This window comes from Pleurodeles waltl, chromosome 10 (genome assembly GCF_031143425.1).
Source record: "Pleurodeles waltl isolate 20211129_DDA chromosome 10, aPleWal1.hap1.20221129, whole genome shotgun sequence".
NCBI lineage: Eukaryota > Metazoa > Chordata > Amphibia > Caudata > Salamandridae > Pleurodeles > Pleurodeles waltl.
In genome coordinates, this window is record NC_090449.1 from 95469203 (window position 1) to 95496524 (window position 27322).

Consider the following 27322-nt stretch of genomic DNA (forward strand, 5'->3'; position numbering starts at 1 on the left):
AATTGAGATAATATTATATGGATTAATACAGTAAAATATAATGTGATGGTGAAAGCCTGGAATGGATTCTGAGGCTCTGCATACATATTGTAATTTAAAAATACATGTTTTTTTCTAGGTATAAAAAAGGCAGGACATTTGAGATTCATTTATCTGCTGAGTTCTGAAGGGCTACAAGTGTCCATGATCGTCCACCAATGATAGAGTGTTTTTGAAGAGTCTTTTAGCACCACTAAACAGCATGACATCCCATTTCAGAAGGATTTTTCTAACTAAACTCCAGGCTGACACATTGAGAACTATTGGCACATTGGCAGGACTGAATGCATCACGTCTCCATAGGATAATTGAGGGCAGATCTAGTATATTTGGGTAAGAATAATGCTTATAATAATGTGCAACTGGAAAACGAGATGAATGCTATATACATCCTTCTCATAATACATGACACATCCCTAACAAATGTCTCCTTCCATAACTTTGTTATGTTACCCTGGCACACAGTTTTCTTATTTGTAGACTTATATGAGAACATGTTGCCTAGCCATGTCTTTAAAGCCTCAGCGTATCTTAATGCAGTTAGGTGTGAAATCACTCTTTCAGCAACCCCTCCAGCAAGCGGTCTATCTGCCATACACCAACCCAATTGCACGGTCTTTTATACCTTTTTAGTACATTACGGTATAAGGAGCAAGTAGTAGTGCTCGTGCTTAGCCCCTGTACTTGTGACAAAGGATACTGAAAGATATCTCAGTTCAATTTTAGGGAGCATGAGGAACCTATGTTGTATGGTCCCTCAGCGCGGAACTAACATAGGATCATTTCTCCCTGCAAGCTATTGTGATGTGTAAAGCACTGGAAAGAATGGAAACCCCATTCTCTTGCTATTAATAGTGAACAAAAAAAAGATGGGACTATTTAGCAAAGATAATTTAGTAATCTTATGTGGAAAACTAAGGTCCAGATTAATGGAAAGTGGTGCATCAGCTCTGATGCACCACTTTTTCTGCGGCCTCCCACCTGCACCTAACGACACCATGGTTGCGCCATATTTAACATACGGTGCACCATAGCAGTAGTTAGAACAACAGTATCAACATTTTTGACGCTATTGTGATGCTTTGCTACACTAGCGTGAAAAAGGTTGACACTAGTGTAGCAAAGTGCAAGGAGGCCCAATGATTTAAATGGGTGCACCATTTTAATGCCTGCTCTGAGCAGGCGTTAAAAATGACAGAAAAAATGGCACAGTGAAATCTGTTAAATTTCACTGCGCCATTTTTTCAGGCATCCTAGTGCCGGAACGCCCCCTTGCATACATTATACCTGGTGCAGGCATAATGTGGTGGTTATAAAGTGGCGCAATCCATGCATTGCTCCACTTTGTAAATATGCTGTGGGGTAAATGTCACGTTAGCGCCACACTTGTGTAAAAAAAATTACGCAAATGTGGTGCAAGGTGGTGCTAGGGGCTTCTTAAATCTGGCCCTAAAAGGCTCCTGTTAGTTAAGGTTTGCTCGCTAGTCCTCAATGCTGTCTGCACGGTGTCCAAGCGAATACACAGCATAGCCTGCATTGTCTACACACATTGAAGACCATGTCACACTGGTCAAATGGCCCCAGATCACAAAAAAGACCCGCCTTTTACTTTGGCTCACAAAGTCTACCTGTCGTTTCGATACACCTGCTGGTAACTGCACTTTGCAAATATTGGTTGGGGAAATGCAGTGATGCAAAGGATGGGAGTCATTCCATTAGAGTACGAGCATCAAAGTGATTCACTGAAATATACATTTCGTTTTGCTTTTATGATAAGTTCTGCACTCCAACGTCGTAAATGTGAAAGCCCGCCAACGTATGTGTGACACAAGGCAAGTAAAACATAATTTGTAGTAAACCTTTTCCAACTTGGCTAATACATCTAGTGCTTTTTAGACCCAGGGGCTATGTTTTTACTGTGACATAATTTGGTACATTAAAGGAACGTACAATTAAAGTAATTATCCCACGCTCACATTAATTCTCAGTATGAGTCAACTAAGGTCATTTACATAGCTGTATCATCGCAGCCTTGGCAGCTGCTGAAATAAACATGAGTTATAAATGTTCCTCACACGCACAGAAAGTAGTCATTTCTTGGGGTGTTATTTAATAAAATCCATATTCGATAGAGTCCAACTTGCAGAACGTCTCAGACATGCCAGTCAAGTATAAGTATTGACGTCAGTGAGAAGTTTATTCACTATGACACCATTTGCATGTTCTCAAGCGGCATTAACAGCATGTAAAATAAATCTGGTTTAAAAGGCAAGAGGGATTGAGTGCTTCACCCGTTACATCGAGTCATTTAGCAGCACTGGATGCCACGTGTAATATTCCTATTTTAAATTACATACCTTGGATGGTGTGTACATTCCTCTCAATAGAAGTGTGTGTTATCTTTTGACTGTGTTTTTTAATCGAGAGGTAGTCTAACAGAACCACACCTATGATATAGAGCAACATTGAATGTTAATAAAATAGTGGCCAAGACTTGCATTTTGGCCAGTGTCAGAGAGACACATCATCGCTGTCCTTGTCTTTAATTGTTTGGCAAAGTATGTTTGTGCATCGATATGGTCATGTTAAGTTATACCAGTTCAGTTTTTAGACAAGCGTGGTTATTCTTCAGTCTTTATTATTTTTGAAATTCCTTACTTTTCTCTACCAATATCTTGCGACTGATTACATTTAAGAGTAAACAAACAATGTAACGATACCCTTTCAGATCTGAGCTACAATCAGCCTTAGGTGGGCCAATGTATCTGAATTGAGAAAAGGGATAAACAGTGAGCAATCCTTCTGCCTCGGTCATTGTCATCCCATAAAGAGCAGTCAGGATGCATTAACCTTGTGCTCGGCATCTAACTGGAGCAATACATCCTTCTGGCCCTCTCCACCTCCACCAATGACAACACACACAGGAATATGGGGGCCGAGGTAGAACCGGAGAAATGGTGATGGGATAAGAGAGAAAATAGAGACTTTAGACTCCCTCACTCTGACTCGTTACTCCTGCTAGTTAGTGATGTCCAAGGGCTGTAGTGGGTCTTAAAGCAAAGAGATGTTTAGCAACCTGTCATGAACACTCTGGGGCATATTTATACTCTGTTTGCGTCGGAATTGCATCGTTTTTTTTGACGCAATTCTGACGCAAAACTAACTCCATATTTATACTTTGGCGTTAGACGCGTCTAGCGCCAAAGTCCATGGAGTTTGCGTCATTTTTTAGCGTGGACACCTACTTTGCGTTAATGAGATGCAAGGTAGGCGTTCCCGTCCAAAAAATTGACTCCGAGGCATGTGCGCCGTATTTACACTCCCGGGCAAAATTCACGCCCGGGAGTGGGCGGGTCAAAAAAAATGACGTACGGCCGCTTTTGTGCCGTTTTTTAGCGCCTGGTCAGGGCAGGCGTTAAGGGACCTGTGGGCTCGGAAGGAGCCCAGAGGTGCCCTCCCATGCCCCCAGGGACCCCCCCTGTCACCCTTGACCACCCCAGGAGGACACCCAAGGCTGGAGGGACCCATCCCAGGGACATTAAGGTAAGTTCCGGTAAGTAATTTTTTTTATTTTTTTTGTGGCATAGGGGGGCCTGATTTGTGCCCCCCTACATGCCACTATGCCCAATGACCATGCCCAGGGGACAGAAGTCCCCTGGGCATGGCCATTGGGCAAGGGGGCATGACTCCTGTCTTTGCTAAGACAGGAGTCATTTCTATGGGGGTTGGGAGTCGAAAAAAATGGCGCAAATCGGGTTGAGGCGAAAAATTTGCCTCAGCCTGACTTGCCCCATTTTTTGGCGCCCAAGCTCCATATCCCCCTATGCCGGCGCTGCCTGGTGTACGTCGTTTTTTTCCACGCACACCAGGCAGCGCCGCCGGCTAACGCCGGCTAACGTCATTGATTAAATACGGCGCCCGCATGGCGCTTCAGAATGGCGTTAGCCGGCGCTAATTTTTTTTACGCAAAACTGCGTTAGCGCAGTTTTGCGTCAAAAAGTATAAATATGGCCCTCTGTACTTAAATGTAACACACTGAATTGATGTACCATATCTCTGTGTAACCAACTCCCTGTATTTGGGTGTTAAACTCCTAGGTCCTGAAACTAAACTCACAAATAGTAAGTACCTTAAACATATGTTAATTTACTACTTCTTCCTGTGAATAGAATAAGTACTTCAAGCTTTGTCACTATGCAATCTCCTCAGAAGATGTCATAGTTTCTATATGTGTGTGTGTGCATTTCTGTAGCACAAGTCTACCCAAAATGCTGCTCAGCACTGAAGATGCACTGAACACAGTCAAAGACGAGCATAAAGTTAAAGAGTAGTAGGAGAGATTGTGTACTGTTGAATTGGGATGGAATGTTCTTCAAAGAAGTGAGACTTCAAGTCTTTCCTGAACTGGAGCAACGCTGGGGCGGCCCTGATATATACTATATATATGATGTATATGATGATGTTGCTTTACAACTTGGGTTTATAGATGGAAAGGCCTGCTGTCTTGTTGTTTTCTTTTTTAGAATTAGATCCTGATTCAAAAAGGTAAACTGTGTATTCCCTATTCTCTGCATTAACATACTGCACAAAGTTTGTAAACTGCATTTTGTAGTAAATTTTGTAAAACTTCAAAAAGTTCTACAAAAAGCAGTTTGTGTATCAGGTTCTTAGTCTGCAGCCTTATGGTTCTTGGCTAGGTCTGTGCCGAGAACCACTAGAGATGGTGAAATTATCTGCAAAATAAGCTGCAGTGCTGACTGTGATGACTTTGTAAATGGTACACCTGGTTTTGAAGATGGTGCAGCATGGCAAGGGGGAAATGGAGTTTCAACAAGATGGGAGTGATGTGATTATAATTCTTTTGGCTCTGGGTGATATGCACGATGTAGGATGGCCTTAAGTGATGAAGAATGGAATTACCACCATCCAGATGTAAGAATATGAGGGCTTGAACACCAGTGCTGAAGTCACTTTGTGGACGGTACAGTTTCTCTTTCTTTATAAGAGAGAGCTGGTACCAAGGCATCTTTGCTTTTTTGGCAATGTATTCCAGGTCTGGAAGATTTGCAGGCTGTGTCTGAGACACTTGATTTCCTGAAGCAGAGGAGACTCTGAAGCACTGTTGTGTGTCATTGGCCACTGGTGAATCTTTTTCAATTATCCGTGGGTAGAGCACCAGGTGGCTCCATGCAGACGTTGAAGATAACAGGGGACAGTATGGAACCATGGAGTCTCTTCGGGGTAAGGGTCTTTTGGAACCGGGAGTTGGTCAAGTGAACAAGCCGGTGATGGTTGAAAAGTTAGGAGGAGAACCAGTGAAGGAGGTTTTTGGTTAATCTCATTCGAGACTGCAGTGTGATATGAGTGTGGGATGGTCAACTGTGTCAACAGGCAGCTGAGAGGTACAGCAATATCAGGAGGCAAGGGTCATCTTTATCTGTGGTCAAGGGGGCATCATCTATCATGTGTAAGTAAACATTCTCCGTGCTGCAGCGTGATCTGAAGCCAGACTGGTAGAAATTCAGGAGATGGTTAGCATTAATGTGGTCTTAGATGTGAGCATATACTGCTTTTTGAATAATCTTATCACTGGATGGTAGGTGAGAGATAGGTCGGTAGTTGCAGAGATCATCAGGGTCTGGTTTAGGTTTCTTTAAAAGTGTGAGAAAATAGCCTGTCTTGAGATCTTCTGGGATGCCTTGAGTGAGGAAGACATTGAAGACACTGACAATGGTGAGAGGTTGCCTCTAGAAAGAGGTTTTATTAAGGACTTGGGTAAGACATCATCTTCATAAGAAGGTAAGTGAGAATCTCAGAAATATTTGCAAGAAATGTGGCTTTGAAGGTAGACCATTGCGGGATGTTATGGAAAAGGGGGGGAGAGATGTAGAAGGCTTGATGTTGTTGATGTACTGTTCGATCTTCTGTATTTTCACACTGAAGAAGAGGTTAATGGCATTGCACTTTTTTGTGAAGTGAAGTTTAGGTGGATCTGGAATTGGGGTTGATGCAGTGCTTGATTGTCGTGAAAGGCCTTCAGCTTCTGTTGGTGTCTTCACTTATGTACAGTTGGATCTTTTGTATTTTGTCACTGAAGAAGAGGTTAATGGCATTGCACTTTTTTGTGAAGTGAGGTATAGGGGCCTCTGGAATTGGGGTTGAAGAAGTGCTTGATTGTCTTGAAAAGTCTGCTTCTGTTAGTGTCTCCACTTGTGGTGTTGACATAATACTTTACTTTGGCTGATGTGATGAGCTGTATGTGTGTTGCACAGATGGACTTAGGTATCATGAGGCCATAAGAGTAACGTTTTTCTTCCATTTTCTTTCCTGTCTGAGGATGGATTGTTTATTGTCAGCAAGGTCTTTCACCTACCAGGGTAGTGAAGGATTTGGCTTGCACTAGCATGCTTTAATTGGGGTGTGGCTGCTCACACAGGTTTCCAAAAAACATGTAGAAGTTGTAACAAGCTACTTATCAAATGTTAAATGCTCTGCTAGTCCTTAGAAAGCAATGTGTAAAACACACCAGATTTTTACTACATTATGATTTGACACTTATTTGTAACACAAGAATGTAGAAATGGGTGGAAGTCCTTGTTCTGCCCCAGAAAATCTTCTAGTAAAATTCATAAAGCCCACAGTCTCATAAGAGATCATATTAATTTTCAAAGAATGTAAAGTTTGCGTGTATCAACAATTCAAATTCTAGGTATACTTCTTTGTCATCCACATGTCCTTCAAAACAATCCAAGGAGCCAAAATAGTAATTAGCAAAGGAAATCCTGATCTATGTAACAAGTAAATTTTCAACAATTTTGAAACAGGCATCACTACATTTGATAACACCTCATGTTGCAAATTAATTAGCAGAGGTTATGCTCAGTGTTTCATGTTTAGTCTGTCAACTATTCTTTGCACTCCAAGTTGGCTGTGGTCACATCTACTGATCTCACCACATAAGCCCATGCCAGTTTTCCCACATCAGTCAGCCTCAATAAACGAGTTTGAGTAGATGTAATTCGGTGAAGCATTTTATTGCTGTTACATTATATCACAAGTTACATTTTAATATTTAAAAAAATATTGCATACAACTGGATGTTTGTTCAAAATATAAAAACATTGAACCCTCCAAGAGAGCTTGGTTTCAGGTCACACTTTAAAATACAGGGCATAGCCCAGAAATTCAATCTTCATTTCAAAGCCGGTCCCCCCATTTAGGTATTTCAGCACAGTAAATAAGTTTAATTTAGCATTGCATTTCTTTATGTTCATGTTGTTTCTTGTCTACTCAGAAACTGGAAATGTACATTTTGTAAAAAAGCATAGTTTTCTCGGCATCATTGTTCTACTGGGTAGCGCAATTCTTGGAGCAATACACTAGGCAGAAGTCCAGCTGAAGATGTCAGCTAAAGCTTAGATGTGGAGGCTGCTATGTCAGCTCATGGGCACATCCAGCACTAGTGAGTTTTGGTGGCGAGACGTATGAAACTTCATTGCTTTTCTTCAAACAAACCAACATCAATGTCAAAGTGTGGCACCCAAAAACAGGGTGTAAGATAGGACGCAGCCAGTGGAGTCTCCTATCGTTAAACAAAGAAGGGAGCACACTACCTAACACACCAGCAAAACAGTATAAACCCAATGCGTCATGGTAAATGCAGTCGACATCGTAGTCCATTCAAAAAAGTAATAAAGTCTTTCACCTCCGTAGGTAGAGCAAGTGCTGTATATTCCTGTACACGTGTTTCTGGGTTTAGCCCATCATCAGCAGGAAGCAGCATAGTGCAGGGGCAGTATCGTCTTATAGAGTGTTATTTTATATAATGCCATGGCATAGAGTGGAGGGGCATAGAGTGACAGCGCATAAAGTGGAGTAGAGTGGAGGATCGTAGAGTGGCATGGAGTGGTGTACATTGTCATAGAGTGGAGTGATGTAGAGGGGCATAGAGTGGTTTAGCATAGAGGGGAGTAAAGTGTCATAGAGTGGATTAAAGTGTCGTAGAGTGGAGTGCCATAGAGTGGAGAGGGGTAGGGAGGAGTAGAGTGCAGTAGCATAGCATAGAGTGTAGTCAAGTGTCATAGTGTGGAGAGGTGTAGAGTGCAGTAAAGTGGCTTAACATAACGTAGAATGAATGAATGAATGTTGTGGAGTACACTTCTGTAGAGTGTCATGGAGTATCAGAGTGGATGGTCGTAGAGTGGCCTAGAGTGAAGTGGCATAGAGTATTGCAGAGTGTAGTGGCGTACAGTGGAGTTAAGGTTCTTAGAGTAGAGTAGAGTTTCATAGAATGGAGTGGAGTGTTGTAGAGTTTTGTTTTATAGAGTGGAGTAAAGTATCATCAAGTGGAGTGACGTAGATTGGAGGGGCTTGGAGTGGCATAGAATGGAATGAAGTGTTAGAGTGACGGAACGTGGAGTGACTTTGAGTGGAGTGAAGTGTTGTAGAGTGGAGTGGAGAAGAGTGGAATGGAGGTACATAGAGTGGATTCTAGTTGAGTCTTGTGTAGTGGAGTATATGGAAAGGAGTAGAGTGGAGTACAGTGTCATAGAATGGAGCGACATAGAGTGGAGGGGCTTATAGTGGCGTAGCATAGAGTGGAGTAACATCATAGAATGGAGTGCCATAGAGTATAGCAGAGTGGCATAGCGCCAAGTGGAGTAAAGTGTTGTGGAATGGCTTAGCATGGAGTGGAGTAAAGTGGTGTAGAGTGTCTTAGATTTAATACTGTGGAGTGAAATGCTGTGGACTGGAGTGCCATGGAGTGAAGATTTGTACAGTGGAGAGTTGTGAGTGTGGTAGAGTGGAGTAGCATATAGTGAAATGGAGTACAATAAAATGGCGTGGAGTGTTGTAGAGTGGAGTGGTGTAGAGTGGAGTGTTGTAGAGCGAGGGTAAATTTCATAGAATGGACTGTCATAGTTAGGAGTAGAGTAGCCTAGAGTAAAGTGGCATAGAGTGGAATAAAGTGGAATGATATACAGTAAACTGGTATGCATAGACAGTCATACAGTAGAGTGTCATGGAGTGGCACAGAGTGTAGTGGAATGGAGTGGCATATAGTGGTGTAGAGTAGAGTGGAGTTACATGGTGAGGAATGGAGTTGCATAGAGGGGAGTATAATTTTTAAGAGAGCAGTATGCATTGTGTGGTAGTGCCCTGTTATGATAACACATTTTCAATTGAAATGAATATTACATTTTCAAAGACAAACAGTGTTTCTGATGAAACTATAAAGCACACAAACGATAATGTGTGGAAATGGCAACACCAAGTGCACCATGTTGTTTTTTTGATCATATTAAAGTATTTGTTTCCTCCACAATTACAAAAAATGTGCTCCACTGGTGCTTTCCTAAATTAGGTATATTCTGAAATATTTGCAAAGATCATTACAGACAATTACGTTTTGGTGTGTACTAGAAAAATAACATACTACAGCATTTCCTCTCACATGGGTGCACAGTAGGATTGTCATATAAACCTCACTTTGAGGTCAGAAAAAGTGAAGATTCCCTATGAAGACAAAGCCTGACGTTTGGTCTCTGTCTTTGAATGCAAATATGACAAGATAAAAACAACATTTAAAGGCCTGTTTACAGAAAGTGAGCACACATTGAGGAATAAAAGGAGCGATAGTAAACGGGGATGCTCCACAAAACATTTGCTGCGGTGAGGGGATGCGGTCGCAAAACATTCACACTTTACAACCAATTAAAACCCGGTGGTAACCTATTCAGCAATGGTAATTAGTTCCCTTGGGGCGCCTTCCTGTTCGAGAATGTTTGAATTTTTTTTTTTTAATAGCACCACCACCTAATGCTAAAAAATAAAAATGAAACATTTCATTTTTCTTTCAAAACACATTCCATTTTCCTTTAAGGAAAATGAGCTGAGCTTAAAAAAAAGATTGTTTTATTTAAAAGCAATCTCAAACATGGTGATCTGCTGACCCCAGCAAGCACCATACCTGTTATGTCAAATATTTATAGATGGCCACAAATTGTGACCTACTTTGTTAATATTCATGAGGTAGGTCTATTTGCGACCCAATAGGAATCACTAGTTTGGAAATCAGGGTCAGATTTCATTTTAGTACATTAGAAATAGCGATTACCAAACACAGATTTGTAAAAAAAAATTGCTATTTGGTAATTGCTATTACTAATGTTCTCACACCCAGCCCCCTAAAGATCTAAACTGAATGACATCTGTTCAGGGAGGGAAAGTGTAAGTAGGTTAGAGATAGGAGGCTTGAGAGCTTGTCTAAGGGTTTACACAGGATCAGCTGATATAGCCGCCATGCCAAGTTTCATTTAAAGGCAACCCAGGTAACCTAGTCAGTGTTAAGGGGAAGCCTGTGGAAATAGAGTGTTGAATGAGACAAGGGTGTAGCTTCCATTGGGGCAGCAGGTGCAGTGCACTGGGGAGCAGACACCTGAAGGGAAAACTGAACCTGGGTTATTGCTGTATTTTATAATTCAAACAGTAACTAAAAGGCTCGTTTGCTTCCATGCCACTGCACACTGGCTAAGGTGTTGTAATCAGATTGCTGTCTGTGCACCCCGTCAGTGTGATACCTATAGTATCTACCATGTTGCTCTTCAAGAAAATGAGATCAACAATAAGGGGAACAATGTGCATAGGGAGCTTCCATAAGTTTGAAGGGTACAATGATGAAGGAAATGAGTCGTACACTTACATAGTGAACTCTCTTAGACTAAAGGTATAGGGTGAAAAGATGTCAACCTGACAGGCAATTGGCATAGTTCTGAACTATAGGTAAAACCCAGACTCTTCCATCATTGCTAGATCTTGAGCTGGTAGTATACCATATTAATTGTAAAGATCCTGGCTCTCTCCTTCTCTTGCTGTCACTGCCCTGCATTCACCTTGGTTTTCATCTTAACCTCCACCCACTGCTTGGAACAATTTTCTCCAGAAGGTAATAATAGGAACATTATAAAAAAAACAGCTGTAATAATAACCATTGGCAAAGCGAATAGCTCTGGAGTTGACTGCCAGCTCTTTTGGCTTTGACCACACAAGTTTTAATGTTGCAAAAACATTAAAATGGTTGCCCATGCATGCCCAATGCATGCACATGCACAGGAGGACATCTCTGAATGTTTCTGTTATAATGTTTCATGGAAACATTCAAACATGGGCAGTCATGAGTGCAGATGTACAAGTGGCATGCTTGGGCAGCCCTCTTTTCAAAGACATAAAACCAATTTATTAGGATGGGGATGCCCCCAGCATGGAGAACACGTATGTACCTTTTTGATGAGTGCCCAATTGCCTGTGAAAATGGTATCTGGAACTAATCTAGCATCGTCGCAGCTCTGTCATGAAAATGTGAGGTCCAAGACCTAGGATCTGGTTGGGGTGCTCTTAAAGCACTCATTTAGAGACAATTAACCACTGATCCTTTCCTGGGTGTGTCATACACTGCTATTGGAGAAGTGTGCCACAATGGTTAGAGTGACAGACCCTGATGCAGAGATCTGGTCTGGGACCAGGGTTCAATTCCCACCTCAGCGGGTCTTGGGCTCAATGCCCTTGGACCAGCGGATTCTTGCCTCAGTGCCTGATCCAATTAATGGGTCCCACTCTGTAACTCTGGGCAATAGATTGCTTAATCTCCACAACGGCCCTCACAGCGCTTGTATGCCTGGCTTCACCCTGGGGCTGTCCAGGAGTGGGTGCCTCACAGGGAAAAGCCAGTAGGGGTTCCACAGCGGTATGTGTACAGCGCCTAGAGACCCTGACAGGTGAGTAGTGCGCTATACACGTGCAAAGTTTTAGTTTTTATGGTGGCAGCATGCTGTGCTTTGTGATTTATTATTTAACCAAATCTTTTTCTTTTCTTTTAGTTAGATCATGTTCTATTCAGCCATCTGTTATTTAAAACCTAGAATTTTCCTCTGGCAGCTGTTTGCATGTCTACTGCATATTTGTGTACAATGTTTGATATACAGATCGTAATAGGACTCTGTGTGTGCATCTCTGTGGGGGAGAGTATAAGTACTGAAGCCAGTAGTATCAGTCTTGGATGCCCCTGGTTTGGCATGATGCAAGATGAGGGGTGAGGACAGTTTCAGCAGACAGTAAAAGTGTATGTTGTGCATTCCTATGACTGCAAGCTAAAGACCCAAACATTGAATGTGTGTGAATAGGGGTGTATGAGTGTGTGTACGTCTGCGAATGGGGCTGTATGAGTGCATGTTCGTGAGCGAGTGAGTGGGGGTGTCTGTGTGCAAGTGTGCGGATGAGGGGGGATGCGAATGTGTGAGTGCGGGTGTGTGAATGGATGTGTATGGTTGGGGGGTGTTTGTGGGCATGTGTTTGCAGTGCAGGGGTGTCTGTGTCTGCGTGTGTGAGTGCGAGTATGCGGAGGGAGGAAGGGGTGTAGTATGAATGCGTGCATGGGGAGGGGGGTGCCGTATGAGTGCGAGTATGTGGAGGGGGAGGGGGATGTGAATGTGTGCGTGTATGCGAATGAATGTGAATGTTTGTGTGTGTGCGAATGGGGGTGTTCATGTGCGCTTTTGCATGGGTGTACCTGAGTGCGTGACAGTGTGTGAATGTGTGCTTCAGAGTGCATCTTTGAGTGTGTGTCTCTGAGTGAATGGGGTGGATGTAGCGAGCGCGTGGGTTAGTGGGGTGCATGTTTGTAAGAGTGTGGACATGTGTGGGTGCATGTGTGCATGTGTGTGGACGTGTGGAGGTGCGTGTGCCAGTGACATGAATGGGGATTCCTGTCACCTGGTGCTTTTCCGCCAGGGTTTTTGTAGCAAGGTGACCGCTACGGAAAGCCTGGCAGTCTGCAGTCTCATAATCCAGCCAGCAGGCCGAAGCCTGTCGCCGGGTTGGAGGTGCTTACCGCTGGCTGGCATGCTATGCTGGGATGTGAGAAAGAACATGGAATGAGCATTTGTTGGGAAATGTTGACATTTTAAAAAAACAACCATTGGCAAAGCCAATAGATCTCACCTATACAAGAGCTGTTGAATTTGTCAGTGTGTTTTGCCATATTGTACACCAGTGTGGCAGCTGTTCAGCATGGCTAAACATTAGTGATGTGGAGGGTCATAGTGGATTGGGGAGAAGAGTGTAATAGAGTGGATTTGTTGGAAATGTCGTTGAGTGGAGCAGGAGGAGTAGAGTGTCACAAAGTTCAGTGGAGGGGAGTAGAGTTCTGTTGCAAAGAGTGTTGTAGAGTGGGGTGGGATTGGGTGGAGAGGGCTATAGTGGATTGAGGTAGTGAGTTGGAGTGAATAGAGATAGTGGGGTGGATTGGATTGGACTAGAATGGGGTGGATTGAGTTGAGTGGGGTGGGTTGGAGTGGGGTGGATTGAAATGGGGTGAGGTGCGTGGGGTGGATTAGATTGGTTTGGGGAAGGTGGTTTGGATTGGAGTGTTAGAGTCGGGGTGCAGTTGCCCAGATTCAACTGGAGTGGATTAGATTGGAGTTGAGTGGGGTGGGTTGGATTGGAATAGAGTGCAGTGGATTAGAGTGGGGTAGGGTAGGATGGATTGGATTGGAGCAGATTGGATTGTGGCAGATTGGATTGGGGTGTGCTGGATGGATTGGAATGCAGTGGGGTGAGGTGGACTGAACTGGGATGGGGTAGGGTGGATTGGGGTAGAGTGCGTGATTGGAGTAGAGTATGGTGGATTGGAGTGAGTGTTGATCGGAGTGGGATGGGGTGGGTTGAGATGTGGTGGGGTGGATTGGATTCAGGTGTGGTGGGGTACAGTGGGATGATTGAATTGGGTTTGGGTGAAGTAAATTGGGGGTGGTGTGTGTTGGATTGGATTGGATTGGAGTGGGGTAGATTACTTTGAGGTGGGTTGGATTGGTGTGTGGTGGGGTGGATGGATTGGACTGGATTTGGGGTAGTCTGAACTGGGATGGGGTGGGCTGGATTGTAGTGTGGTGAATTGGAGTGCAGTAGATTGGATTGGAGTGGGTGGAATGGAGTGGGGTAGGATGGATGGATTGGATTGGGATGGATTGAACTGGGATGGGATGGGATGGATTGGGGTAGAGTGGGATGGACTGGAGTGGAGTGGGTTGGATTGAAGTGGGGTGGATTCGGTGGGGTGGAGTGGATTGAAATGGAGTGGGGTGGATTGTGGTCGAGGTGGGCTCAAGGGGTTGGATTGGATTGTGGTTAATTTGATTGGATTGGATTGGAGTGGAGTGGATTAAACTGGATTGTGGTGGATTGGATTGGAGTGGGGTGGGGTGGATTGGAGTGGGGTGGGGTAGATTGGATTTGGGCAGGGTGGATTGGATTGGGGCAGGCTGGATGCGCTGAACTGGAGTATGGTTTGGAATGAGTGTGGATTGGAATGGGATGTGTGATTGAAATGTGGTGGGGTGGATTGGGGTTTGGTGAGGTACAGTGGGTTGGATTGGATTGGGCTGAGGTAGATTAGATTGGGGTGTGTGTGCTGGATTGGATTGGGTGGGTTGCATTGAGTTGGGTTAGGTTAAAGTGTGGTGGGGTGGATGGATTGCATTGGAGTGGGGGTGGACTAAACTGCAGTGTGGTGGATTGTAGTGTGGTGGATTGGAGTCGAGTAAATTGGGGTGAATTGGGTGGGGTGGACTTGAGTGGATTAAAATGGGGTGGACTAGGATGGGGTGGGTGGACAGGAGGGAGTGGGTTGAATTGGGGTGGAATGGGTTGGATTGCAGTAAATTGGGTCGGATTGGGGTTGATTGCAATGAGGTGAGGTGGATAGGATTGGATTGGAGTGGGGTAAATTGGATTGGTCTGGGGTGAATTGGATTGGAGTGGGGTTTATCGGAATGCTGTGTATCAGATTGGAGTGGGGTCGAGTTCAGTGGATTGGAATGAGGTGGATTAGAATGAGTCAGTTGGAATATGTTGAGTGGGGTGGATTAGGGTAGAGTGGGGTGGATTGTATTGAGTGTGGATTGGATTGGTTTGGGGTGGGGTGGGGTGGATTGGTTTGGGGTGGGGTGGGGTGCGGTGGAGTGGGGTTGTTTGGAGTGGTGTGGGGCGGTTTGGATGGATTTGGCTGTACTTGATTGCGGTGGGATAGATAGAGGTGGTTTGGAGTGGGGTGGATTGGACTGGACTAGGGTTTATTAATCTGGACTGGACTGGAGTGAAGTAGATTAAAGTGGACTGTATTGGAGTGGGGTGGATTGGAGTGAGGTGGATTGGGTAGCAGTGGACTTGATTGGAGTGGATTGGAGTGGGGTTTGATGGACTGGAGTAGAGTGGGATGGATTAGAGTAGGGTGTGTCTGTTGGACTGGAGTGGAATGGGGTGGATTTGTTTGGAGTGAGGTGGATTGGGTAGCAGTGGACTGGAGATGAGTGAATTGGATTGGACTGAATTGGACTGGGATGGGTTGGAGAGTGGGTTGGATTGGAGCGGGTGGGATGGATTGGAGTATGTTAGGGCAGGTTAGACTGGAGCAGGGTGGATTGGACTGGAGTAGTTTGGACTGGACTGGACTGGAGTGGAGTGGATTGCGGTGGGGTGAGGTTGATTGGATTGGGGTGAGGTGTATTGTATTGGGTTTGTGTTGCTTTGGATTGCATTGGGAGTGTGGTGGATTGGAGCGGGGTGAATTGGGATGGAATGGTGTGGATTGGATTGGGGTGAAGTGATGTGGATTTTTACTGGAGTGGGGCAAATTGTTTTGGATTGTAGTGGGCTGTTTGGGATTGGAGTGGGGCAAGTTTTTTTTTTTTTTATAAAGTGGGGCACACTGAAATGGATGAGAGTGGTCCAGGTTGTTCTGAATTGAAATGGGGCAGATTGGAGTGGGGCCTATTGTATTGGATTCAAGCAGATTGAAGTGGGGCAGATTGTTTTGGATTGGAATGGGGCAGACTGGAGTGGCGTGGATTGGAGTATGGCAGATTGTTTTGGATTGGAGTAGGGCGGATTGTATTAGGGTGAATTGGAGTGGGGGTGTATTAGGTTGGTGTCGGTGGATTGGGTGGGAGTGGGGTGGGGTGAGGTGGGATGAATTGAGAAGGAGTGGGGTAGATTTTATTGGGGTGAGGTGGATTGGATTGGAGTGGGGTGTATTGTTTTGGATTCGAATGAGGCAGATTGGAGTGGGGCAGATTGGAGTAGGACAGATTGCTTTGGATTGGAGTGAGGCAAACTGCAGTGGGCCAGATTGGAGTGGGGCAGATTGTTTTGGATTGGAGTGGGGCAGATTGGAGTGGACAGGATTGGACTGAGGCAGATTGTTTTGGATTGGGATGGGGCAGAAGGGAGTGGGGTGGATTCAGGTGGGACAGATTGTTTTGGATTTTAGTTGGGCAGATGGGAGAGGGGAGGACTGGAGTGGGGCAGATTGTTTTGGTTAAAGTGGAGCAGATTGGAGTGAGGTGGACTGGAGTGGGACAGATTGTTTTGTATTGGAGTGGGGCAGGAAGTTTTTGAGTGAAGCGGGGAGGATTATTTTGGATTGGAGTGCAGCAGATTGCAGTGGGGCCGATTGCTTTGGATTGGGGTAGATTGGAGTGGTGAGATTGTTTTGGATTTGATTTGGGTTGACTGGAGTGGGGCAGATTGTTTTGGATTGAAGTAGGGCAGATTGTTTTGGAGTGGTACAGATTGTTGTTGTCTAGGGTGGGGTGAATTTGAGTGAGGCAGATTAGATTGGGGTCGTTTGGGAGGATTGGAGTGTGGTGGGTTGGACTGGATTGGATTGGGGTGAGTGGTTTGGATTGGGGTGAGGGATTTAGATTGGAGTGGGGTGGATTGATGCAAGGTAAAGTGGGGTGGATTAGGGTGGATTTTAGTGGGGTGTATTGGAGTGGTTGGATTTGGGTGTTCCTCATGAATATGTGTTAAGGCATCATTTCATAACTTACACATACTAAGGAAACTATGGGGGTCATTCTGACCCTGGCGGTCATGGACCGCCAGGGCCAACGACTGCGGAAGCACCGCCAACAGGCTGGCGGTACTTCCGGGGGCATTCTGACCGCGGCGGTAAAGCCGCGGTCAGAAAAGGGAAGCCGGCGGTTTCCCGCCGGCTTCCCGCTGCCCCAGGGAATCCTCCACGGCGGCGCTGCAAGCAGCGCCGCCATGGGGATTCCGACCCCCTTCCCGCCATCCTGTTTCTGGCGGTTTTCACCGCCAGAAACAGGATGGCGGGAACGGGTGTCGTGGGGCCCCTGGGGGCCCCTGCAGTGCCCATGCCGCTGGCATGGGCACTGCAGGGGCCCCCTAACAGGGCCCCATTAAGATTTTCAGTGTCTGCTTGGCAGACACTGAAAATCGCGACGGGTGCAACTGCACCCGTCGCACACCAGCAACTCCGCCGGCTCCATTCGGAGCCGGCATCCTCGTTGCTGGGGCTTTCCCGCTGGGCGGGCGGGTGGCCTTTTGTCGGTCGCCCGCCAGCCCAGCGGGAAAGTCAGAATGACCGCCGCAGTCTTTTGACCGCGGTACGGTCTTCTGGCGGTTCCCGCCAGGCGGGCGGCTTCCGCTGCCCGCGGGGGTCAGAATGACCCCCTATGTCACTTGAACAAGTTGTCAACTATTGAAAAGAGCGCCCAGGAGAAAAAAAACTGAAGAAAACATGAGAATTAACAAAAATGTGATTAGTGTTAGAAATTTGGGTATTTGGTTGGCAGTCAGGTTACCCCCTGTCCAAGCAAGGACCCTCACTCTAGACAGGGTAAGTCACACACAATCCAAATTATCCTGTGCCCACCCTCTGGTAGCTTGGCACTGATCAGTCAGGCTTAATTTAGAAGGCAATGTGTAAAATATTTGTACAATAAATTATGCAATAACAAAGTAAAACACCACAAAAATACACCACAGAGTGTTTAGAAAAATATATAATATTTACCTGGTAAGATGCAGGTCAAAAAGATCAAGATTTAATTAGTATATGTTGAGATATCACTGTAAAAATGAAATAAAGTGTATTTAGTCTTTAAAAAGCAACAAATGTCTCTTGCAAGCACAAAGTACTTGGTTTGCGTTCAAAGTCTCCGCAAGGGACTGCAGAGGAGGAGTTGCGTGGAAAACACAGGGAGGTGTGCGGCGATTTTTCCAGTGCACACAGACGATGCATTGTTGAGTTTTCACGCAAGGCAGCCTTTGCGTTGATTTCCGACGCGTAGACTGGGATCCTCTTCGGGTTGCGGGGTTTTTGGACACCCCAGGGACGATGCGTTGAAATCCTGGGCATGCAGGACAAAGTCACAGGAGTTGCGTCGATCCGGTGAGCGTTGCATGGAAATTTCTACTGCATGGCAGAGGCTACGTCGATTCCTCTCACGAAGTTGGGTTGTGTTGTTCCGGTTCGGCTTTGCATCGATGCAGTGGAACGTGCGTCAAATTTCCGGTCGCAACGCTGGCGCTGCGTCAATCTCCTCATTGGGAAGTCAGGCTGTGTCATTCCAGTTCAGCGTGTGGTGATGTTCTCACAGCGAGGCAGGATGTGCGTCGTTTCTTGCTGCTGTGCGTTGATTTTCACCACCCAAGGAGTTCTTTTGCAGAGATGAAGTCTTTTGGGTCCTGAGACTTCAGGGAACATGTGCCAAGCTCTATCCAAGCCCTTGGAGAGCACTTATCAGCAGAGCCAGAGAACAGCAAGGTAACAGGGAAATAGCAGGGCAGCAGTCCTTTGCAGAAAAGCAGACAGGTGTGTCCTTTGGTCAGCCAGGCAGTTCCTCTTGGCCGGTTCCAGGTTCTGGTTCAGGGTTTCTTCTCCAGTGGTATCTTGTCCAGAAGTGTCTTTGAAGTAGAAGTGTCACCTTCAGAAGTGCCTGAGTTGGTAGGGTCAGAGACCCTGCTTAAATACCCAAATGTGCCTTTAAAGTAGGGGGAGACTTCAAAGAGTGGCTTAGAAGTGCAGAAGGTTCCCTTTCAGTTCTATCCTGTCTGCCAGGGTCCCAGTAGGGGGTGTGGCAGTCCTTTGTGTGAGGGCAGGCTACTGTCCTTTGACATGTAAGTGTCAGGCCCTCCACCCTCCCAGCCCAGGAAGACCCATTGAATATGCAGATGTGTGCAAGTGTGACTGAGCATCCTGTGTATGGGGTTGTCTGAGTGAAATGCACAAGGGAGCTGTCAACTAACCCAGCCAGACGTGGATTGGGAGGCACAGAAGGTTTTAAGTGTAGAGAAATGCTCACTTCCTAAAAGTGGCATTTCTAGAATAGCAATATTAAATCCAACTTCAACAATAAGCAGGATTTTCTATTACCATTCTGGCCATACTAAATATTACCTGGTTAATCCTTTCAGATCAGAATCTACCACTCAAACGCATTAGGGTAGCCCTAATGCTATCCTATGAAAGGAGCAGGCCCCACAGCAGTGTAAAACGAATTTAGGAGTTTTACATTACTAGGACATATAGAACACACATGTTCATGTTCTGCCTTTTACCTACACAGCACCCTGCCCTATGGGACACCTAGGGCCTACCCTAGGGATGACTTATATTTAGAAAAAGGGGAGTTTAAGGCTTGGCAATTACTTTTAAATGCCAAGTCGAAGTGGCAGTGAAACTGCACACACAGGACCTGCAGTGGCAGGCCTGAGACATTGTTAGGAGGCTACTTATGTGGGTGACACAACCAGTGCTGCAGCCCACTAGTAGCATTTAATTTACAGGCCCTGGGTACATGTAGTGCATGTGACTAGGGACTTAAAGTAAATTAAATAAGCCAATTGGGTATGAGCCAATGTCACCATGTTTTAAGGAGAGAGCACATGCACTTTAGCACTGGTTAGCAGTGGTAAAGTGTGCAGAGTCTTAAAGCCAGCAAAAATTAGGGTAGAAAAAGAGAAGAAGGAAGGCAAAAAGTTTGGGGGTGACCCTGCAGAAAGGCCATTTCCAACAATTAGTTTTATCAGGAGTGGGCCTACGTACACTCCCAGGATCAAAAACCTTCATATAATGGATCACCCAATGGTCAGAAAGAATAACATTCTCAACTTTGGGTGTAGTATGCTCAATAAAAAAGGTTGATTGGGAACATGCCAAAAGGCCCTTTTATCCCTGAGATTACTGGCTGATTCTAAATCTTCCTAGGCCTCCCTCCCTATTTCTTCTTTCCATTTTTCCAGCACTGCCGTATACGTTTGTCTTGATGGTCTAAATGCTTCTATACCTCTTGCTATATCAAGGCAGATATAAGGTGCCTGTGGTCAGATGAACAGGTCGAATTGAACCACCTATATTGCAGGGGTCATTCAGAGTTTTACTGGATAAAAGGATCCTGGAAATAGATTGGTAAACCACCTCAAAACTACTAAGGATGAGCATGTCAATACTACATCATTATTTTACGTTATGAGTTCCTTCAAAAAAATCTGGGTCCGTTTTATTTCTCAAGCTCTAGTTGTTGGAGCAGCTCATAATAGTTTTCCTATGTGTTCAATTCTTACCATGCACAAAAAGTTTGAAGTTGGTTGTTAAAGAGTTATAGACGCTCATAAAGTTGTCAGAAGCTTTGTACCCGGAATAACAGGAGTAAGATCAGAATATAGTTATATAAAAGCAATAACAGTGCTAACACCATTACCTGTGAATGTTGGGAGCTGTACATGTTCAGAATCAGAAGAAAATACAAAAAATTACTAAATACTAAAATACTAAAATTATAAGCCAATTTAGGCCTCCCCCATAAGGGCTAAGGTTAAAATGTGTGGTGTCTTCTTCCTGCCCATCCAAGACACCACACACATGATTCCCACTGTAACACATTGCTTAATATTGAAGTCTCCTGTCCACCCTAAACCAATGTGTCGCTTAATGCTAGCAAGATAATCTGTTAAAAAAGCTTCTCAGTTATCAATAACCTGAGATGAATGCTAAACAAAAACACTGCAATAAAAAAGCAATAAGTAGCAAATCAAAAGATCCTAGAAAAAATAAACATAATTTGTGGAACCAAGCTGTATTGGTCAATACTTCAACATTAAGGTTTGCAATCTTAAGTGAAACAGGGACAGCTAGACCCGCTTTTGGCCTGCCTGGTGGAGAGGGAGTGATTTGTTTACAAAAGCTACAAAAAGTAAACTACCTAAACAAAGCTTTTCTGTTACCCGGGTCTCTTGGCAGGAAAGCACCGCGTATCTTTTTAACAGTTCCGCCCAATCTTCATTAGAAATAATGCCTGCAATAATTCCACCTGTCATCATTCTGCCCCACCCTACAGACTCCTGGGGTGAATATATCTTCTTTGCCCATAACTGGGCCATTTTGGGGTATGATTAACGGGCCAGCAGGGTGGATTATTAGCAACGTTTTTATGCTGTGTGCACAGTGAATCAATGTCACAATTTTCCTTTAAGTTGGTAAAATGGTTCCTTTGCTCAGTTTTATAGAATGGTTGTTACCCCCTACCTGACTTGAACTAACTGGAGAGTCTGGGCCCCATTTGATGATTTTGATGGTGATGGGATTACCTATTGAAGTAGCCCAGTGGATGAGCCCGCACCTTATCTGGTCAGTGTTGCAACAGTGTTTTGGCCTACCACGGTCTCCTAAAACACTGTTCATTCATCACACATTCATCACATATATTTTTGGGAGTTGCCCACCCAGTCAGTAAGGATTTTGTTAGCAAAGTCAGTAGGCCATCTAGCATTTTGTTTACACGAGTGGGCTACCTTGTGTTTCAGGTCCAACACCTCTTCTCATTTATTGTTTTCTAATGGTGGAACCCACACGAGGACAATTACTTATGGGGTACACTCTGGTGATAATTACAGATGAATGCCTTCTCTGTAAGGGTTGGTTTGTTGACCTCAAGATAAAACATCTCAGATTCCTGCATCCTTGTATCCCAGAGAGGCTCTTTGCTGTGCAGGTTATATGTGGGTCGTTCAGCGACAACTGTCTGACATCTCTAACTTCTGTCTCCTTATGACTTTTTTTAGGAGACCTTAGGCAATTTAGTACAGTATGCATCTGTGATTGCTTATCTTGAGCCCTGGTTTTGCGTAAACTTTGTCATCCAATATTTTTAGTTGATGCCAAACCTCTTTATGAAAATTCTTCAGCATGCCTTCCAAGCTTCTGAAAATGGACTTACAATCCCCTGCTAACTTAGATTGTGAACCATTATCAGAAGTCCTTGCTCTTCCCATGGTCTCAGGACCCCAAGACCTTGCTGGCCTTTTCCCTGCACTGGAAGCCCAACAGATTTAGCTACCTGGGCACCATGATGGCGCACACCCCTCAGAAATGCTTGCAACACAACATTGTTAGAATCATGGAAGTCCTTCAGTCATCCATACACTTTTGGATCACCCTTCCGCTCTCCCTTATAGGTTGTGTGTAATTTCCAAAATGGTCCTCCTGCCATGCTGTCTTTACTGCATCCAACATTCCTTTGACTGAATACCCTTTTCTTCTATCTGATATTGGTGGGGTGCCACTCCAGTGTTGCCAGAAACATCCTGTTTCGTACCCTAATGGGAAAGGGGTTGGCAGTCCCTAATTTGGAGCAATATTACCTGGCATCACAAATACAACATGATGCACACTGACTCGTGGAGGGAGAAAACTGGGAGAATAATTTTTCCAGGACAACTCCAGTGCTATCTCATTGCCACAGATCCTGATGTTGGGGGGATAGGTGGGAATGTTTTGTGCCATATGTGGTGGGAAACATCATGCTGCTGTGGGAACGCACAATTAAATTGCTGTTGAAAAGGGCCCCTTTTGTCAGGGAATTTTCTTTCTGAGATCTACCAGCATTGTGGAAACTCGGGAGCCTGGTCAACATGACCCCATGGAGGGAGGGAGACTGTGACACATTAGGGAATCCCTAATCTAATATAGAATTTATAAGATTAGAGGCTGATCAAGAAACTTTTACTCTGGGAGTAGGATGTTTCTTTCACTACTCTTGCCTCTCTGCCCTCATCAGGGATATCTAGACCTCCTTTTCAGTAGCCTCTCCCACTTCTCACAACTTCTGGGCAATGCTGAAGTTGGGCAGAGTGTAACACCTGGTCAGGCATCTCTACAATGCTATGCTAGCAGACAGAGTGCAGGTCCCCCACTCCCGCTATGGCAGCCTGGAGTGCAGGATTCGGGCTTGAGCTTAACAACATGCAATGGGCCCGCATGTGTGGGCTGGTACCGTCCATTTCTACCAACAATTGATTTAAACTCACACATTTTCACTATTTGCATCAAACATATGTGACACCATACATGCTGCACAGGATAGACCCTTCCAAATCCCAGCAGTGCCCCCGTTGTGCCCACCCAACAGCATCCTCCTTGCACCTCACATGGCAATGCCCCTTAATGTCTACCTTTTGGGAACGGGTCGTAGAGAGAATAGTGGCAGTAGTCCCAATCCCCTGCCCCGCAGACCCAATTACATGTCTCCTGGAAAACATTTGCTGCAAAAAGAGACATAAAATGGCTTTTAAGTCCCTACACTTACTTCTCGTCCTTGTCAAGTGCCATATTGCAGTCACTAGTATGGGTGTGGTGGGCCCAGGCATGCAGTGCTGGGACACAATGTGGCTGAAAGGGCGGTGGCACAGGAAGTGGATCTGAAAAAGTGTATAACTGATGACAAACTATGGGACGATCTTTATACTTAGCGCAAGCTGCTGTCTGCCTTTCTGGACCCTTGGGCTCAGACCGGACCACAGGTGATGAGACTGGTAACTCCTCCAGGTCTACCTTTGATTGAACCAAACCCTCACATAAAATCATCATATTTTTAAGTGATTTTCTGTGGGTTCTGGGGCTAGCTATTGATATTCTGTATTGTATATTTTTACATCGTATTGTGCATCTAGATCTGTACCTCCCGATGAATAGCTCTTATTTGACATATATTTAGACTGACTTGTTGTCAGGTTTTCTTGCTGATGTTACCATAAATCAATAATATTTTATTTATTTTTTTAACTTAGATTGTGAACCAATCAGGTCTTGAAAAATCAGAGCGCCATGTTTTGCCTCCAGGCATTGTTGTTTGCTGAGATTAGAACATGCTGTTGAACTAACTTGTTGCTTTGCCTTGGAGATTGGTACTTTTTGACCCTTTCCATCTCCGTGCTTCCTCTTCACTGGTGACATATTTGTTGTAGTAGGTTAGCCTTCAGGGGCGTTGGTGACAATGACATTGGTAGATGAATCGGTTATAACACAGGGGTTAAACATGCCAAAATCTAGACTTTGGGGTGGGTTTGATTAAACAGTCAATATAGATATTTCTGACCTTTTTACCTAGGGTCTGCCATCACTGTGGTGGTTGGAACTTCTGGTACACTGACGGGAAGGCTCAGTTGTCTTTGGATTGCATCAATTCTTCTAGAATCCCTATTTCAGTGTTTATAGCCCACATAGCTGATGATATACAGTTTGCTATCAATGAGGTAGTAAAGCTTGTTTTGTCCCTTCCTCCTTTCGGTGGATACGCTTTCCTTCCACCTATTTTCTAAGCAGATAGTAATGAGGGAAAAACAACAGACTTCCTTCGTTATTTCAACACTAGCTCCTCAGGGATAAAAGTGTGGATCCAGTAGGATGGGTCAGCCCAGTCTCGTCCGCTCTTGACACGGTCTTCACTCGGGCATGTCTCATGTTGGCACCCCTGTCCTCCACCAGGTGTTAGCAAGGGCTGTAGGAATTGTAAGCCATGAAATCCCCACTCCACACCCTACAGTGACACCTGCGTCCCACGTCGCAGGGGGACTGAAGTGCTTTAATAGAACGAGCCACATTCGAGCCCCTCCTCCTCATCTGAGGGCTTTAGGAATTGTGGGTGATGTAGTCCCTAGTCCACACCCAACAGCGACACCAGCGTCCGGTTAGTTTGTCAAAACATGCACAAACTCCTTTTGCCTACGAACTTCACGATTTGATGCCCTTATGCGAAATTAGGTGCAAAGGAATATGCCCAATCCCTGAGCAAGTATTTTTGTGTCTCGTTTTTGCAAATAGGTCTTTCTTGTTTCTACAGTCAGATGATTGTATAGGAACGAGGAGCACTATCCTTCTTTATGACTAATAATGATGAACAGCAAACCTGAGTACATTACATATTTAAAGATTAATAAATTACTTTAAATTATCGTGTATTTTCAATCCTATGCTCTTTTTCCTGGAACGCAGAGTGCATTGCTGTGTCTATTTTATTTCTTGTATAGCAGCATAGGCAGTCTCTTTTTTCTGGTCTAACGATTTCCTATTCCTGTCTGTTAATAATTCTTCAAGAGGCTTTTCAAACCGGGCTCGAATATCCCTTTAGTGTCGAATAAGCCGAAGCACTGATGACACGCACCATCCTGCAGCAACACCACATATTATTCTTTCCAAAGAACAGCTTGATAGATTCGGGAAACAGCAGGAGCGAGTGTTGCAACACACTGACACTTATGAATCGCTGTCTAAATTATGAACCAGGTGCTCAAATGTTTTGCCTGGAGAAATGCAAGAGGAATCTACAGTCTGCAGTTTTTCCGGAAAACTCACAATAGGTGTTCCATCTATTCAGAGAAAAGCATACATAATCAAACACTAAAGGATGTTATGCATTACAAAAAGGAACAAATGAATCCTATTTAAAGCCCCCTACCTTTAGTCCTTGGTTCAAAGATACACCTTATGCAAGAGATTTTGGGGGAAGGTTACTAGGAATGCACTGTAGGGTGAAATCAATAAGGTTCTATGGAGCCTAATACCAGAACGGAAAAGGGACACTTTTCGCCCGAGTAGTAAACAACAGCGATAACTGAGGGCAGTGGGACGATTACACCTCTGGGTCCCTGCGCCACTGCACCTGCTGCACTAGTGAAAATGTTGCCCTTGAAAACGAGGTTTGTGTTTTAAGACATTTCACCCCACATACACATCGGGCTATGTTCACAAAAGTAAAATGGAAAAAAATGGGTGGGATTTTTAGGACTCAACCTGATCGCAGTTTTAGGGTTTTTTCCCAGTTCACAAATATTCCAGGAGCAGTCTTGGAAACTGGTGCTAACTGATAGTTTTCAGCTGTACTTCTCGGAATGTCATGCAAATTTTTTAAAGCAATGGGACATTGGAAGTGGCTGATGCAAAACTTTTCTTGCGCCCCCCTAACGTCACCATGTTAGCGGCGTATTTACAATATGGTGCGCCAAAGTGCACGTTAGCACAGTAGCATCAAAAATTTTGATGCTATGGTGGCACGTTCGTCGACTAGTTCCAAAAATTATGGCGCTAGTCCAGAAATGTGTAGGGAGGCCCATTGGAAACAATGGAAGCGTCACTCTAATGACTGCTTTGGGCAGGCATTAAAAATGGCGTGAAAAATGTCACAGTGAAATCTCAAAAATTTCATTGTGCCATATATCTGGGCCTCCTAACGGAGGAACGCCCCCTTGCATACGTTATGCCTTATTAATGTGGAGCAAGGGGTTGCAAAGTGGTGCAATGCTTCCATTGTGCCATGTTGTAAAGCTGGCGCAGGGAAAGGCTTTCTTGATGCCACCATAAAAGAAATGATTGTAAAGTGGTGCAAGGAGGCACTACGGGCTTGCAAATATGTCCCAATGCTTCTATTCTGCTTCTGCTTGCAAAAACTTTTCCTTAGAAGAGGACACCGCACAAGAAAAACACTTCCTCATGGAGAAAGCCTCTTACTACTGCAAGACGGCAAAGAAAGCTGCACTTGTGCTTCTTAGCCTACCTGGATCTCAATTGCTAATCACTGTCAGTGTGACAAAGGTAAATCCTATCATTTATGCCCAAATTTGTCTTTGTCAATAGGGCCCGTTTTTGTTTGTATCACTAATGCTGCTTCACAGCCATGTTATATTTTTCTTACATGCAGTGATATATATACTGCCCTCATGTTAATGGACTTAATGGACTGTGGCTCATACATTTTTTCTGCTTCTTGCTGTCTGATGTTTCGCACTCTCCATGTCAGAGCCTTCCAGTTCACCAAAATTCTTCAGTTTAAGTTTACGAAATCGAATAGGCAACTTTGAGATACCTTAATAATACAGACAAAATATAAAGGATGAAATTATAAACATCTTCACTACACCTAACTAGGTTGTGGAGGTCGCCACCAGGTAGTTAAAGTTAGGACCTAGTTTCTACAGAAATGTGCTTTTTGTTTTGCTAATAACTTTAGCGCCGTTTGATGAATCTTTACGAACTTAAAAAAAAAAAACAACAAACATCACTTCAGATGTAACCTGGAAAGTCTCGGGGTGATCCATCAAGCAGGGGCTGAGAAGAAGAGGGTGTCCCAAAACACGTTTTCGCCATTCATTT